This window comes from Telopea speciosissima, unplaced genomic scaffold (genome assembly GCF_018873765.1).
Source record: "Telopea speciosissima isolate NSW1024214 ecotype Mountain lineage unplaced genomic scaffold, Tspe_v1 Tspe_v1.0161, whole genome shotgun sequence".
Lineage (NCBI taxonomy): Eukaryota > Viridiplantae > Streptophyta > Magnoliopsida > Proteales > Proteaceae > Telopea > Telopea speciosissima.
Window position 1 is genome coordinate 1 of NW_025317497.1, and position 16,434 is coordinate 16,434.

At 39.0% G+C, this 16,434-nt stretch overlaps 1 pseudogene; it reads right to left on the reverse strand.

Moving 5' to 3' along the window:
- Positions 1-10,650: 10,650 nt before the first annotated feature.
- Positions 10,651-11,839, reverse strand: LOC122647787 (annotated as a pseudogene).
- Positions 11,840-16,434: the final 4,595 nt, after the last annotated feature.

Genomic DNA, 16,434 nt, shown 5'->3' on the forward strand with positions numbered 1-16,434 from the left:
TAGATAATTCATACCCAAGAAGTATTTCAAGAGTCCAAGGTCTTTGATCTCAAACTGTTTAGCCAGATAAGACTTCAATCTGTTCATCTCAGCCACATCATTCCAAGTTACCACAATGTCATCAACATAGACAATGAGAGTTCTAACTGTACCATTACCTCTCCTGATAAATAAGGTGGGGTCAGCTTGACTCTGATAATACCCATTCTTCAGGATGGCTTGTCTAAATCTCTCAAACCAGGCCTTAGGAGACTGCTTGATGTGAGATAACCTAGAGGGGGGTGAATAGGTTATCACTAGTAAATTTTAAACCTTTTTCGATTTGTCTCCCAATTAAGTGTTTGAAACAAAATAGTAAATAGAAATAATACGAAAATAGGAAGACACAAGATTTATAGTGGTTCGGATAAACCAAGCCTACATCCACTCCTCTCAACCTTGAGAGAATTCCACTAGTAACTTCCTTTCAGTACAGTAGGTGGGAAGAACACCTTTACAATCTTTTTCACAGGATAAGAGAATCCTAACTCTTTTTCACAGGATAAGAGGATCCTACATACTAATCTAAGTACAGTCTAGATTAATGTAAAAATGCTTTCTTAACTCAAAAGCATAAACAATTGAAAGATAGAAGGTAAGGATTACCTAAGTAAGGAATGTGATATGTATTCCTTGCAAGTGAAGAATGATATATATATGAATGCTCTATGTAATGCCTTCAACATAATAAAGCTTGAAATATGAATTTGGAGAAGGTCTTTGATGTGTTGAAGTTCTTGTGAATGATGCTTGTAAGAGATGGACAGACTTCAACAAAGAGAGCTTGAGATTGATGGTTGAATATAGCTCTCACTTGATTTTTAACTCACACAAACAAATCTTCAATGGCTAGTACTTCGGGGGTTTCAAGTGTTGTATTTAGAGTTAAGAAGATGCTCTATTTATATAAAAAATCTGGGTTAACTTTGAGTCACAACGGATTAAAAACGGCTAGTTTTTAGTCAAACCGGTCGACCACTTTGTGTGCCGGTCGACCTATTTAAGAGAGCTGTTGGAAATATAGCCGTTGGGATCAAAATTACACCAACCGGTCGATCGCCGGTCGATCGGTTGTGGAATCGATTGGTGTTGGGCGACCGGTTCCCCAACTGGTACGTCCCACTTCAACCTCTATGAATGGCGGTCGATCTGTGTAAGGACCAACCGGTCGACCGGTTCTGAAACCGGTTCATAGACAGGGTATTTTTAGTGATTTTTCTCAGTGGGTACTTACAGATATTAAACCCTATTAATACTAAGGCCATTATAGTATATAATCTAGCCTCCTAAGGTTTCTAAAATGCATGATGTATGCAATGCAATTTTCATTTAACATTATCATGCAGTACATTGTGTGTAAGTGGTGTGTGTCTACAGTGTTGAGTCTTTGATCTTGAGCTTCATATTGATATCTTCAAAGATGTTCTTCAATCTTCAAAAGATCTTGATTAGATTTTCTTATTGAAGAAGCTTCGTTTGGCTTTACAGCATCCTTGATCATCCAAGTTCTTTGATTCTTTGGTTCTGGGCTTTTTGGCTTCTTGACTTCTTGGCTTGATGTCCAATTTCAAACGGATTTGTTTATTATCATCAAAACCAATGATTGGGGAGGGAAGTGATTACCCAACAATCTCCCCCTTTTTGATGATGACAAACCTTATAATTTAACAATAAGACAATGGTATATTTTTTGAAAATATCAAGACAAGAATACATCATCATAAGTATTAAGTATGTAAAATAAGCAAGAATCAATAAATTGCCATCTATTTTTAAATCATCCACTTTTCTCCCCCTTTTGTCAATAGCAAAAAGGTAAGGGATGAAAAAAGCAACAAGCTCCCCCTGCAGAAAATATTAGTAGCTAAGTATGAGCATACGTAAGTAAGCTCCCCCTACAAAAATGCATCAGCGATAATAAGCATATGTATCAAATTAAAACCATAAGCATATAGAGTCAACAACATATAAAGGTTGTAAATGTAGGAGTGCAGGAGTAAAAGAAATGCATAGTCTAAGCTATTACAAACCAAAAGTTCCAAAGTTAACTTGTCAGAAAATCAAAGTTTTAAAGTTTGAAGGTAAAAGGAGACTAAGCATCAGGAGCATCTGGAACAGTAGGAATGTTGAAGTGTTGAGTGATACGGCCAAGTTGAAGAATCATGGAGTTCATCTTGTCATCCATTGAGTTAAGCCGTTCAGTAGTTGTCTTCATGTAGTTCAGCATCATCTGGTGATCAGAAGCAGAGGAGGATCCTTCTGGCGGAATGTAGTCCTCATCATCACTCTTATCATAGTCTTCTTCTTCAGTTGCAAATGCATTGGATTTCCTTCTGCGAGTCTTAGGAACAGGAACAACAGGAGGAGCAATGGACAAGTTCATCTTCTTGATGGTTATAGCATCAATGTTACATGGCTTATCTTCAGGAATCTCATTAGAACAGTCAATTTGGAAGTGATAGAAAATAGTAGTAAGAGTCCTACCATATGGAAGACTGTCTTGGGAAACTCTTTTGGAAGCAGTCTCCATCACCCTCATCATGAGATATGGAAGGCTAATTTGGTTTCGAGTAACCAAACACCAGGCAAGGTATGCCTCAAATGGTTTCACTGCATCCCTATGGCCTCCTTTGGGTAAAAGATTGTAGGAGTTGATGAGACTCACCCTAGGAATATCTTGAAGTTGGACAGCCTTGACCTTTTGGGAATTTCCATCATAATTTTGCATGATTTTGCCGTAGACTTCAGCCTCATTCATGAAATCATCATAATTCTGTTTGGTCTTGAGATACTTGAACTCACCATAAGCCCTAATATTCAAAATATCTTCCAAATCTTCCATATTGAAAGAGATGGGAATGTCATTGACTAGAGATTTGATTCTCAAGTCTCCATCTTGGCCTTCAACTTCCAAGTTGCAATAAAAATACTTTACCAAAGCAGAATAACAGAAATTATTATGGTAAAGTACAGAATCCCATCTAAGAAAAGTGTAGTATTCTGAGATATTACCAGTTTGGAGTTCTCCAGTCCTCACATGGCGTTCTTGGATCACTTTCCTTTCTAAATACTTGGGCCAAAACAGAGAGGCTTCAAGAGATGAGAAGAGAGACTCATTGTAAGCCCTAGTCTTCCCTTTATTTGCTGTGGTCTTTCTCTTCTTGCTTGGAGCACCATCCTTTGGAGCCATTGATGGAGAAAAAGAGGTTTTTGAAGGAAGAGGATGAGATTGAAGTGAAATGGGGCAAAGAATCAAGGGGTTTTATAAAGGTTTTGCCCTAGAAGGTTCGTCCAAGGGTTTTGGAGTAAAAAGGCACGAAAAAGAAATGAAGAGAAGTAAAGAAAAGACCTCTCGGTTTCCCTTAAAAACGTGATTTTTAGCGATCCGGTCAACCGGTACGATTGAACCGGTCAACCGATTGGGGCAGAAATCCTATATTTTTGAATTTTTGGAATAGAGACTGATTTTTCAGTCAAATAGGAGTATTTTTTAGACCTTTAATTCAACAAGGATTGCAGATGCCCAACTCACGTCAAAGCGTGTAGAAAAACTCTTTCGGTAGAGGTTTGGTGAAAATGTCCGCGACTTATCTTGCAGTGTCAATATGTTCAAGGACAATTTCGCCCTTTTGAGCAGTGTCACGAAGGAAATGGTGACGGATGTCGATGTGCTTGGCTCGGGAATGAAGAATTGGATTTTTGCTGAGATTTATAGCACTTGTACTATCACACATGATTTTTGAGGTTTCAAAATAAATACCGTAATCAGTGAGAGTTTGGCGCATCCAGAGAATTTGAGCACAACACCTACCTGTTGCAATATATTCAGCTTCAGTAGTAGAGAGTGCGGCGTAATTTTGTTTCTTACTAAACCAATAAACAAGACATGATCCAAGGAAGTGGCAAGTTCCACTTGTGCTCTTGCGATCAAGATGACAACCAGCAAAATCAGGGTCAGAAAAGCTAAGTAATTCAAAATTGTTGTTCATAGGATACCATAATCCTACATTAATAGTGTTTTTCAAATATTTGAATATTTTTTTGACTGCACTAGCATGAGATTGCATAGAGCTAGCTTGGAATCTAGCACAGGCACAAACACTAAACATAATGTCAGGTCTACTTGCAGTTAAGTAAGCAAGCTGCCAATCATACCTCGATATCGAGTGGGATCAAAAGAAGTTCCATTCTCATCTTTTGATAAACTTAGAGAAGTACTCATAGGAGTGCAAGAAGCTTTCTGAGTATTTATATCAAATTTCTTCAATAATTCCTTAATATATTTAGACTGATTAATAAAAATCCCATTTTCAGTTTGTTTAATTTGAAGTCCTAAAAAGAAATTCAATTCACCCATTAAACTCATTTCAAATTCATTTTTCATGCAATTACTAAATTCAATGCATAAAGATTCATCAGTAGCACCAAAAATGATATCGTCGACATATATTTGAACAATGATTAAATGTGAATCTTTGTGCTTAACAAACAAAGTTGTGTCTACTTTACCAATAATATAATCATGCTCAATAAGAAATTTCTTTAATCTATCATACCAGGCTCTAGGTACTTGTTTAAGTCCATATAAAGCCTTCTTGAGTTTATAAACATGATTAGACAAAGTAGAGTTTTCAAATCCAGGAGGTTGTGAAACAAAAACTTCTTCAGTTATAAAACCATTTAAGAATGCATTTTTTACATCCATTTGATAAAGTTTGAAGTTCTTATGACAAGCAAATGCTAACAACATTCTTATAGCTTCTAATCTAGCTACAGGAGCAGAAGTTTCATCAAAATCAATTCCTTCCTGCTGATTATAGCCTTGAGTGACTAGTCTTGCCTTGTTTCTCACAACAATTCCATTTTCATCAAGTTTATTTCTGAAAACCCATCTTGTTTCAATGATGGATTTATTTTTAGGTTTTGAAACAAGTTCCCAAACATCATTTCTTTCGAATTGATGTAATTCCTCTTGCATAGCCAGAATCCAATCATTATCTAGCAGTGCTTCCTTTATGTTCTTAGGTTCAATCATAGACAAGAAAGCAGCAAAATCACAAGTATTTTGGATTTTAGATCTAGTTTGAATACCTTTCTCAATATTCCCAATTATTTGGTCCAAGGGGTGATGCCTTACAGGTCTTATGTCTTTAGGAAGTCCAGTTGACTCTTCTAAAGGGGTATCTTTGATGGAATCATCTAGAGAGATGGTCTCAACTCTCTTTTTAATCTCGGATAATGTATCCTCATCATCATCAACCAATGGTTTATTTTTCTGTCTTTGGGAAGTGAAACATCAAATTTGACATTTATGGATTATTCCACAATTAAGGTCTTTTTATTAAATACTCTATAAGCTCTGCTATTGCCAGAGTATCCAAGAAAAATACCTTCCTCAGATTTTTCTTCAAATTTTCCTTTGGGATCTTTGGTATTCAAGACAAAGCATTTACATCCAAAAATTTGAAAGTAGTCAACCTTGGGATTCTTTTCAAAATACAATTCATACGGAGTTTTAGACAAAATCCTTCGGAATAACACACGATTCAAAACATAGCAAGCAATATTTACCGCTTCAGCCCAAAAATATTTTGGTAAAGAATATTCACTAAGCATGGTCCGGGCAGTCTCTTGAAGAGATCTATTTTTCCTTTCAACAACCCCATTAGATTGAGGAGTTCTAGGAGCTGAGAAGTTGTGTGTGATACCTTCATCATCACAGAATTTTCCAAATTGGTTTGAGTTGTTAAATTCACCACCATGATCACTTCTTATAGTGGTGACCAAATATCCCTTTTGATTTTGTATCTTCTTGCATAGTGTTGCAAATTCATTGAAAGCATCATTTTTGTGTCTAAGAAATAAGGTCCAAGTATATCTAGAATAGTCATCAACAATCACAAATGTATATACTTTTCCACTCAAGCTTGGAGTAGGAATAGGACCAAACAAGTCTAAATGAAGTAATTCAAGGGGTCTACTTGTAGATACAATATTCTTAGATTTATGAGAAACTCTTGCTTGTTTCCCTTTTTGACAAGCATCACAAAAATAGTTTTTGTCAAATTTGAGTTTAGGCAAGTTTCTAACAAGATCTTTTGATGCAATGGATTCTATCAACTTAACATTTATATGACCAAGCTTTCTATGCCAAATATTTGGTTTTTCATGTGAAATCAAACATGTAATACTAAGACTAGCTTCATCAATAATACAAGTATATATATTGTTATTTCTAGTTCCTTTCAATATGATTTCATCATTAGCATCCATAACTAAACAATGTGAAACATTAAAGTTTACTTTAAAGTTGACTTACACTAAGTAAATTGTAAGCAAGTTTGTTTACCAAACAAACATTTGAAATAGTAGTACCTCCAATATTTATGTTTCCGATACCAACAATTTTTCCTTTGCCATTATCTCCAAAAGTTACCCATCCACCATCATATTTTCTTAGTTTTGTAAAAAGTTTTTCATTTGATGTCATATGCTTGGAGCATCCACTATCAATGTACCATTCAATTTGATTTTTGCTCTTCAAGCATACCTACAAAATAAGATTAAACATACATTGGCCCCCACATTCTTATGGGTCCATTGTGGTTAGGATCAAGGGTTCCTTTGGGTACCCATAGTCTCTTAGTAGAGTAGTTCATGGAGTAAAGGTTCCTTGGGGATTGTCCATAGCTACTTGAGGATGATCTGGATTGTGCTGTAAATTTTTGAGTTTTTGGTTTTTGATATCTAGGATAGATATTCAAGGGAGATGGTGTCATCTTTTGACTATCAAAAGACTTTTGAGATCTCCTTCTTCTTTAAGGAATATATGATTCATAATATCTTGGGTAGTAAGGCTTGTATGACCTATGGTTTGGGTGAGGTCTATAGTTTCTTTCCATAAAATATGGAGCTTGTGGTCTATAGTATTGCCTTTGTGGCTCTTGGGGAACAAATTTCCTTTGTGACCTATACCTTTTGTGATAGGTATATTGGAAGGCATGATTCTTTGGTTTTCCATGATTTTGTTTTCTTTTTTGGTTTCTAGAAGAGGGTACTTGAGAATTTGAAGTTTGACCTTGGCTTGCTTCTTTTGGATGTACCATCTTACTCTTTCCTTTGGCTTGTTGTGGGATTCTCCCATCATAGCCTAGACCTTCCTTATCAAGAGGGGTCTTTTGTGGTGTACCAAGAAAAGAGCATCTAAGGATTTTTGTCCCTTGGTAAAGGTGAGCAAAGCCGACTTCAAATTTTCTTTTTCTTCTTCAAGTTTAGCAATGTAATCATGTAGACTGTCTACTTTATTATGAAGGCTAATAACTTCTTTCTCTAATGTAGAGTTGGAAGCCTCAAGCTTTTGGCTTGCCTTATAGAGAGCTTCAAAGCCTCTCTCTATATCATCTTCATCTATATCATTTGTATCAATATCATCAATTGAATTGCTATTTGAACTAAAAAAGTCGGAATTTACCTCTAATTCATTTTCTCTTTCATGAGCCATTAGTGCTAGGTTTGTGGTTTCTTCTTCGGATTGATCATCTTCTTGTTCTTCATCCGAATCCCATGATATTCAGTGACGTAGGCTTTCTTCTTATTTTGACCCTTTGGACACTCAGTTTTGAAGTGACCAGGCTTTCTGCATTCATAACAAACTATATCTTTTCTGTTAGAAAAAGAGGGTTTATCCTTAGAGATGTATTTACCTTTGTTCTCTCTTGATGTCTGTTCTTTGTTGAAGAACTTTCTTCCTTTCCTTTTGAGGAATTTTTTAAAGTTCTTGGTGATTAGAGACATCTCCTTTTCTGATATACTTAGATTTTCATCTTCATCGCTTTCATCATCAGAAGAGTTTGCAGCTTTAAGTGCAACAGTCTTTTTCCTTGGTTCTTTCGTCTCTGCCCACTTGTCATCTTCATTTAACTCAACTTCATGAGTTAGGAAAGACCCCATAAGCTCATCCATACTGACCATGTTCAGATTCTTTGATTCTTTTATGGCTGTTACTTTTGGTCTCCATTTGGGAGGAAGTGACCTGAGAATCTTTCGCACATTTTCAGACTTGGTGTAGGTCTTTCCTAAGCCCTTCAACTTGTTTATGATGTTAGTAAACCTCAAAAACATATCAGCAATAGTTTCATTTTCTAACATCTTGAATAATTCATATTCAGTGACAAGCTTATCAATTTTTTATTCTTTTACTTGTGTTGTTCCTTCATAGGAAACGACAAGAGTATCCCAAATCTCTTTAGCAGACTCACACATAGTTATTTTATCAAATTCAGATTCGCTTAATGCATATTGCAAAAAAGTAATAGCTTTAAAGTTGTGTTGAATTTTCTCCTTTTCAACTGGAGATAATTCGTTAGTGGTTTTGGATACATTCTCATCACCAACATTCTTGGTGAAAGTATATGGTCTATTTTCAATGACATGCCAAATATCCAAGTTGTGTGCACATGTAAAGTTCTTAAATCTAATTCTCCAATATGCAAAGTTATCACCATTAAACAGTGGAGGTCTCGAGACATTTAGTCTTTCGAGTGCATTGTAATGTGCTGCCATGGATCTTTAGTCTCTGTGTATTGAGCTCCCGCTCTAATACCAATTGTGAGACAACCTAGAGGGGGGTGAAGAGGTTATCACTAGTGAATTTTAAACCTTTTTTGATTTGTCTCCCAATTAAGTGTTTGAAATAAAATAGTAAATAGAAATAATGCGGAAATAGGAAGACACAAGATTTATAGTGGTTCGGATAAACCAAGCCTACATCCACTCCTCTCAACCTTGAGAGAATTCCACTAGTAACTTCCTTTCAGTACAGTAGGTAGGAGGAACACCTTTACAATCTTTTTCACAGGATAAGAGAATCCTAACTCTTTTTCACAGGATAAGAGGATCCTACATACTAATCTAAATACAGTCTAGATTAATGTAAAAATGCTTTCTTAACTCAAAAGCATAAACAATTGAAAGATAGAAGGTAAGGATTACCTAGGCAAGGAATGTGACATGTATTCCTTACAAGTGAAGAATGATATGTATATGAATGCTCTATGTAATGCCTTCAACATAATAAAGCTTGAAATATAAATTTGGAGAAGGTCTTTGATGTGTTGAAGTTCCCTTGAATGATGCTTGTAAGAGATGGCCAGACTTCAACAAAGAGAGCTTGAGATTGATGGTTGAATATAGCTCTCACTTGATTTATAACTTACACAAACAAATCTTCAATGGCTAGTACTTGGGGGGTTTCAAGTGTTGTATTTAGAGTTAAGAAGATGCTCTATTTATATAAAAAATCTGGGTTAAGTTTGAGTCACAACGGATTAAAAACGGCTAGTTTTTAGTCAAACCGGTTGACCACTTTGTGTGCCGGTCGACCTCTTTAAGAGAGCCATTGGAAATATAGCCGTTGGGATCAAAATTACACCAACCGGTCGATCGCCGGTCGACACGTTGTGGAACCGGTTGGTGTTGGGCGACCGGTTCCCCAACTGGTACGTCCTACTTCAGCCTCTATGAATGGCGGTCGATCTGTGTAAGGATCAACTGGTCGACCGGTTCTGAAACCGGTTCACAAACAGGGTATTTTCAGTGATTTTTCTCAGTGGGTACTTACAGATATTAAACCCTATTAATACTAAGGCCATTATGGTATATAATCTAGCCTCCTAAGGTTTCTAAAATGCATGATGTATGCAATGCAATTTTCATTTAACATTATCATGCAGTACATTGTATGTAAGTGGTGTGTGTCTACAGGGTTGAGTCTTTGATCTTGAGCTTCATATTGACATCTTCAAAGATGTTCTTCAATCTTCAAAAGATCTTGATTAGATCTTCTTATTGAAGAAGCTTCTTTTGGCTTTACAGCATCTTTGATCATCCAAGTTCTTTGATTCTTTGGTTCTGGGCTTCTTGGCTTCTTGACTTCTTGGCTTGATGTCCAATTTCAAACGGATTTGTTTGTTATCATCAAAACCAATGATTGGGGAGGAAAGTGATTACCCAACAATGAGGCCGTAAAGAGCTTTCTTCAAGAGGCACACTTTCCCTTCAGCTGAGGGACACTTAAAACCAGGTGGGGGCTGCATGTATACTTCTTCTACTAAGTCTCCATGAAGAAATGCATTCTTCACATCTAACTGGTACATAGGCCAATCTTTATTAGCTGCTACTGACAGAAGAACTCTGATTGAGTTATGCTTGGCTACAGGGGTAGAGGTCTCGTGGTAGTCAATACCATATACTTGACTATACCCTTTTGCAACTAGCCGAGCTTTGTATCTTTCCACTGTACCACCTGATCTATACTTGATGGTATAAACCCATCTGCATCCAACTAGAATTCTCCCCTTGGGAAGATCAACCAGTGTCCAAGTCTTGTTCTTCTCTAGAGCCACCATTTCCTCAGACATTGTTTGCATCCACTTGGGATCGGATAAGGCCTATGTAACATTTTTGGGAATGAAAGAAGACTCAAGAGCAGTGGAAAAGGCAATACCTGTAAGAGAAATAGATTCATATGGAACATACTGGGCTATGGGGTTAGTACAGGCTTTTTTTTTTTTTTTTTTTAAGAAATTCAGATGCATAAACCAGACACAAATATTCTACAAAATCTACTCAAAGATTGGTGCAGAAGTTGCCCGAACTCCACACTGAGTGGTTAGTCTCCTTGAGATCAAAACTTGGGTTCTTGACATAAAAATTAATTGATGGAATCTGTCACACAGAGATAGTTACCTGTTTCAATAAAATGTGATTCTTTTGCTCAAAGAACTATTGCTTTCACTATCCACAACCAGAAATACTGTGTCCTGTTTTGATTTTTCAGTGTTAATAAGAGCAGAGATACTAACTCTAATTGGTTCTAGTGACCGGGAGGTATACCCCTTCTGCTGCCAACCAAACGTTGTCAGGCCGTTTATCTCAAACACCACAAACCTCCTGTTGACCTCCAGCTATCCTTTGGTATTTCTTGTTGTGACAGTGTAGATAACCACCAGTTTCCACATGCTGAAGCCTGATCCTCTGGTTTTGCTTCCATGTTATCCCACCACCCTCAATTTCAAGCCTCCAATAATCCCCAGTATTAGATTCATCTTCTCCTCCAAAGCAGCTCCCTCCAGGTTGCCCGATATTGGAGATGCGTGCAGGTGGCTGTGCAGCCATTTCCGAGTCCTCATATGCTGCAACCTGATAATAGTTCCACATTTGATTTTATCACCTTGTTTGGCAGATGAGTCCAGCACTGGCTTAGCGATCCAGTAGCTATTCGAATCGTCAACGCTGGGAAAACCAGTCACTGATTGTTGTCCATTGCCGGAGCCGTAAGGCACATCATGTGAATGCAGCCAGAAATTCGTCCTCTCATGCATCAATTTAAGCACCGACCCATACGTAATCTCAACACCTTCGGAGGTGGCGGCCGAAGCGGAAGGAGCGCTCTGATCCAAGTCAATGCCGAGGTAGAGAAAGAGAGCAAGAACAAAGAAGGAGATCGCCATGAAAAAGAGGAAGACGATGAACCAGTTCTGCCGCCAAAAAGGGAGATCAGATTGAGAAGGAGGCGATGTTCCACTGTGAACAATCCGCGTCGGCCTTGAAACTAGGGTTTGTGGTGAGGAAGAGGTAGAAGAGGAGGGTTTCCTTCGAGATAGGCTTTGTGGCCCTGAAGGAGCCACGATTCGCTCTGTTGGGCTATCCAGAGCGAAGCTCCAGAAAAGATGTGGATCTCAGAGCCACCGTCTTCTTCGGTGAAAGAGTGCGCATGAGAGAGAAGGTTGGATTGGATCTTCGAAGGTTCGTAAGTTTTGGGTTCTGCTTCTTCTTCTCTTCTCTGAGCTCCGATTTGTTGATTTCAGTTTTCCATGGTTAGTACAGGCTCTCTTCCCCTTTCTCATAGCAATGGGAAGATCTAATTCAGAAGGAGAAGTATTACCTGACTGAGGAGGATGAGGCTGAGGATGTGGATCCAATGAGGGGTTTTGGCAAGGTTGCTTTCCTTTTCCCTTCAACAAGCATTTACCTCTTGTGAATACAACATCTTTGAATCTTATTCCCTTGTATTCTTTTTTCCTGCTAGCATCACCACCACTGCTAGCATTACCACCACTACTAACATCAATATCAACAACATCATCAGCATCAACAACATCCACTTCTTTGTATTTTCCAATAATGGGGAAGTGGAGGTAGGCAAGGGAGATAGAAAAGGAATGACATCAACATCCTGTTCACTTCTAGTACTCTCCCCCTGAGGAGGATGTTGAGGAGAAGAAAAGTAAGGAATAGACTCAAAGAAGATGACATCTTTGGAGAGAAGTTGCCTTCGGGAAGGAGGATGGTAGCACTTACACCCTTTGGTTGAATCAGAGTACCCCAAGAAGATGCACTTAAGAGCTTTGGGATTAAGCTTGGTGCGGGCTGATTTGTTGACATGAACATAGCAAACACAACCAAAGACTTTTGGAGGCGAAGAGAAGGTTGAGGATTGAGGAGAAAGGAGAGCCAGGGGAGATTTGGAACCAAGAAGTGGAGATCTCATCCGGTTAATAAGGCAGCGGCAAGAAGTGCATCAGACCAAAATGTCTTAGGTACATGCATACCAAAGAGAAGACTCCTGGTGATTTCCAGCCAGTAGCGGTTTTTCCTCTCAGCCACCCCATTTTGTTGAGGGGTATCAACACATGCCAATTGATGGATAATCCCATTATCAGTAAAAAACTGTTGGAGCCCCCCATACATGTATTCACCCCCCTTGTCCGACCTAACAATTTAAATTCGAGTACCAAATTGAGTGCTGATAAATTGATAAAAATTCTTAAAAGCATCACAAACATCATTTTTTTGTTTCAACAAGACAGTCCAAGTGGACCTAGAATAGTCATCAACAAATGAAACAAAGTAACGAAATCCAGAAAAAGAAGTAGTGCGAGAAGGCCCCCAAACATCAGAATGAACAAGAGAAAAAGGAACAGTGGATCTATTACCATGATAAGGATAAGATGTGCGACAATGTTTAACAAAAATACATGATTCACACTGAAAAACATAAGAAGGAAAAGAAGTAAACAAATGAGGTAATTGTCTCCTCATAACAACGAAAGAGGGATAACCCAAACGTTGATGCCAAAGCATTACAGACTCCAAAGTACTATGGTCACTCCGACCACAAACATAAGCTGCAACAGTAGATGAATCAGGTAATCGTGGCTCAAGATGATAGAGTCCTCCTTTCTCAGTCCCACTGCCAATAACCCTCTTTGTCTCCAAATCCTGAAAAAGATAATAGGAAGGAAAGAAAGTGTTGGTTAGGTGACTCAATGGTAATAGGTTAGTAGCAAAATCAGGGACATGAAGGACAGACTCAAGGGAAATAGAAGGAGTAACTCTCACATTACCCTTACCAGAGACAGAAGAAAGGGAACCATAAGCAACCCTTACCTTGTCCCGACCAGAGCAAATGGAATAGGAATCATAATACTGTGACATACCAGTCATGTGGTCAGAGGCGCCTGAGTCAATAATTCAATGGGAGCAGTGGACGAGGCAGATGAGACCTGTAGAGCTGAGGCAGAAGAAGCTGACCCTCCGAGTTGAGACGTCAGCCGGCGGAGGGCAGCAATATCATCCTGTCAAAGGGAATCAGGAGCAGGCTGGGGTCCAAATGTCTCAGGCTCAAATGTCACAGAGTGAGCCCTAGCTCCCCCTTACTTACCACCACAGACACCAGATGAACCACCACGCATACCAAGGGCCTGCCCATGAAGGTCCTAACACCTGTCCTTGGTGTGTACTAGTTTTCCACAGTGATCACATTTAAATATCTCACGGTGATCTCCACGAGTTGGCCCTTGGCCTTTCCCCCAACTTTTCCACTCTGTGGGAACTAGAAACAAGAGCAGATCACTCTGTTGATGGTGCAGTATCCATAGTTGTTCTCCTGGTTTCTTCACTTTGCAAGTAACTACATACTTCATTCAAGGATGGAAAGGGAGACCTCCCTAGGATCTGCAGACGAATGGGCACATACTATGGATTGAACCCACCAAGTAGAGAAAAACTCCTCTCAACCTCCTGATTCTTTTAAACCTTGACTTCATCTTCAGAGTTGGACAGTCGAAGATACCTGTAGTGATCATATTCTTGCCATAGGCTGATAACAGTGTTGTAGTAATCAAAGATTCTCCTATCACCCTGCTTCATATTGGTAACCTTTTGGTGAATTTGGTACAGCTTTGCATAGTTACCAACTCGATCAAAGGTCCGGGCAATACTGTCCCACATATCCTTGGCAGTCTCCTTGTCCATAAAAACCAACCAAGTCATAACTGTGGAGTTCTCAGTCTCCCATTTCAGATATCCAGGATCAATAGTAGTAGGCTCCTTAATAGAACCAGTAATATACCCCAACTTTCCCCTACTTCTCAAGGACATCTTCACAAAACGAGACCAATCCAAATAGTTGGTATTGTCCAACTTCACAACAGAGATTTGGGTGTTGGGGTTATCAAAGGGAGCCATAATTGCGACAGCACTGGCCGGAATTGGTCCACTGACCTCAGAATCAGTCCCAGACACAGTAGACATACTGCCAAACAACTCAAGGGAATGCAAAATAAAGCTTTGTATAAATGGGGAGACACCTCAACCCAACCACAATAAGGAGAACAGCAAGCAGCAGGCAAACCGAGAGCATACACTTGATGAAAAACACAAACTAAATGCTTCCACAAACCAAACAACAGCAGCACATAACATCCAAGGCCATAAAACTAATCAAATCTGTCACTCACAATAGCTAAGAACCACATAAGATAGCACAGCCTCAACAAAGATCTTCAACAGAAAAAATGGAAGAGAAAATACCCTGCTGGAGGTAACAGTGCAGCATCGTGGATGAGAGTAAGGCTCTCAAACCTGCTTCATGTACCAATCGAGACCTTAGGGGCCTTAAAGGGGACCTCTAGGCAATTCAAAAAGGGCCCAGCCCCAAAGCAAACCAAGCTGCCAACAAGCAGAATCGAACAGAGAAGAGAAAAAACTAGCGGAAATCTGGGCAACACCTGGGCAGCAACCTTTTGAGCAGCACTCCTCAAACTGCTTCTCTCTTCAACCGAATGCTGCAGGGGTTGAAAGGACACCCCTAGATGATCCAAATGCACCAAACCTCATCCCAAAAGATTAAGAGATGAGGATGAAACAAAAAAAATGGTACAGATGCTGGCGGTAACAATGGTGCAGCTGCTAGAGCTTCAACTCTTCTTCATCAGTATCTGCAGTCCCTCCATTCTATATTGAATCAAAGAATGAAACTCCAAGGGATGTATTGCTTCAGATTGTACAGCCCCCAATGGAACCCTAAAGAGAAGGAGGGTTCCAAAGAGAGGTAAAAGAAACAAGGCTGATCTTACCCGACTCACAAACCAGAGGACCTTGAAGCTCTGATACCAAGTTAAGATTTACAGAAGATCGATCCTAGTAATGAAGGGTGGGTTTACAGCATGAAGGAGAAGAAGAAGAAAAGGGTTTGGAGAGAAAACGATTGTATGTGTTGAGGGTTTCTCAACACACACATTAACTTCATTAATAACTTCTAGAATTACACTGACCTCCCTAAGGAGGTAAAAGGAAATAAGGAATGTTCAGGATTTCAATTAGAATTAGTAGTCTGGGGGTGTTTGGTCTGATTTATATCTTATTTATGTTTCTAGTTTATTTTCTGTACTAGGGGTAGTTTGGGTATTTACTCTTGTAATGTGGTTAAGTCATTATAAATAATATTTCCTCTCCTTACGATTCAATTAATTAGAATCGTGAGGGAGGTTCCCTTGCTCTCCCAATCGATCTCTCTTCTCCATCTTCCTCTTCTCTTCTCCTTCTCCATCTTCTCCCCTCTTCTTCTCTACTGATTACAATTGCAGGTCTGCACTATTTCATGGTATCAGAGCAGCAATTCTGATCCACGATCTTCCCCTCTCCTGCGGTTGTAAAGGAATTTCTGTGTTCTCTCTTATCGTGGTCCACAGCAACCATATGCTGCCTTATATTGCCTGAACCCTAGTCATATTATGATGATGGACTAGGGTTCCCTACTGTGCTAAAGTTTGGCTGCCTGCAAAGTTTGATGGTTGAAGTGTTCTCTACCCCCATCTAAGATCGATTTTCCAAAAACCCTGTGAAAATCGATTTTGTCTCTCCTGGGAGTTTATTTTCTCTTCATTGGCTACTGGTCTGGGGTTTCATTCTCTGCTGTTTGGTGATTATTTGGCCATAAATTGGTTCCCTTTTTGCCTGCTGCTCTCAGGGTTATCAGATTCTCTGTTTTTTACCCTATTTTGGGTTTTTTTGGCTGAAATCGATTTGGCTTGGCCTGTTCTATTTGTTGGC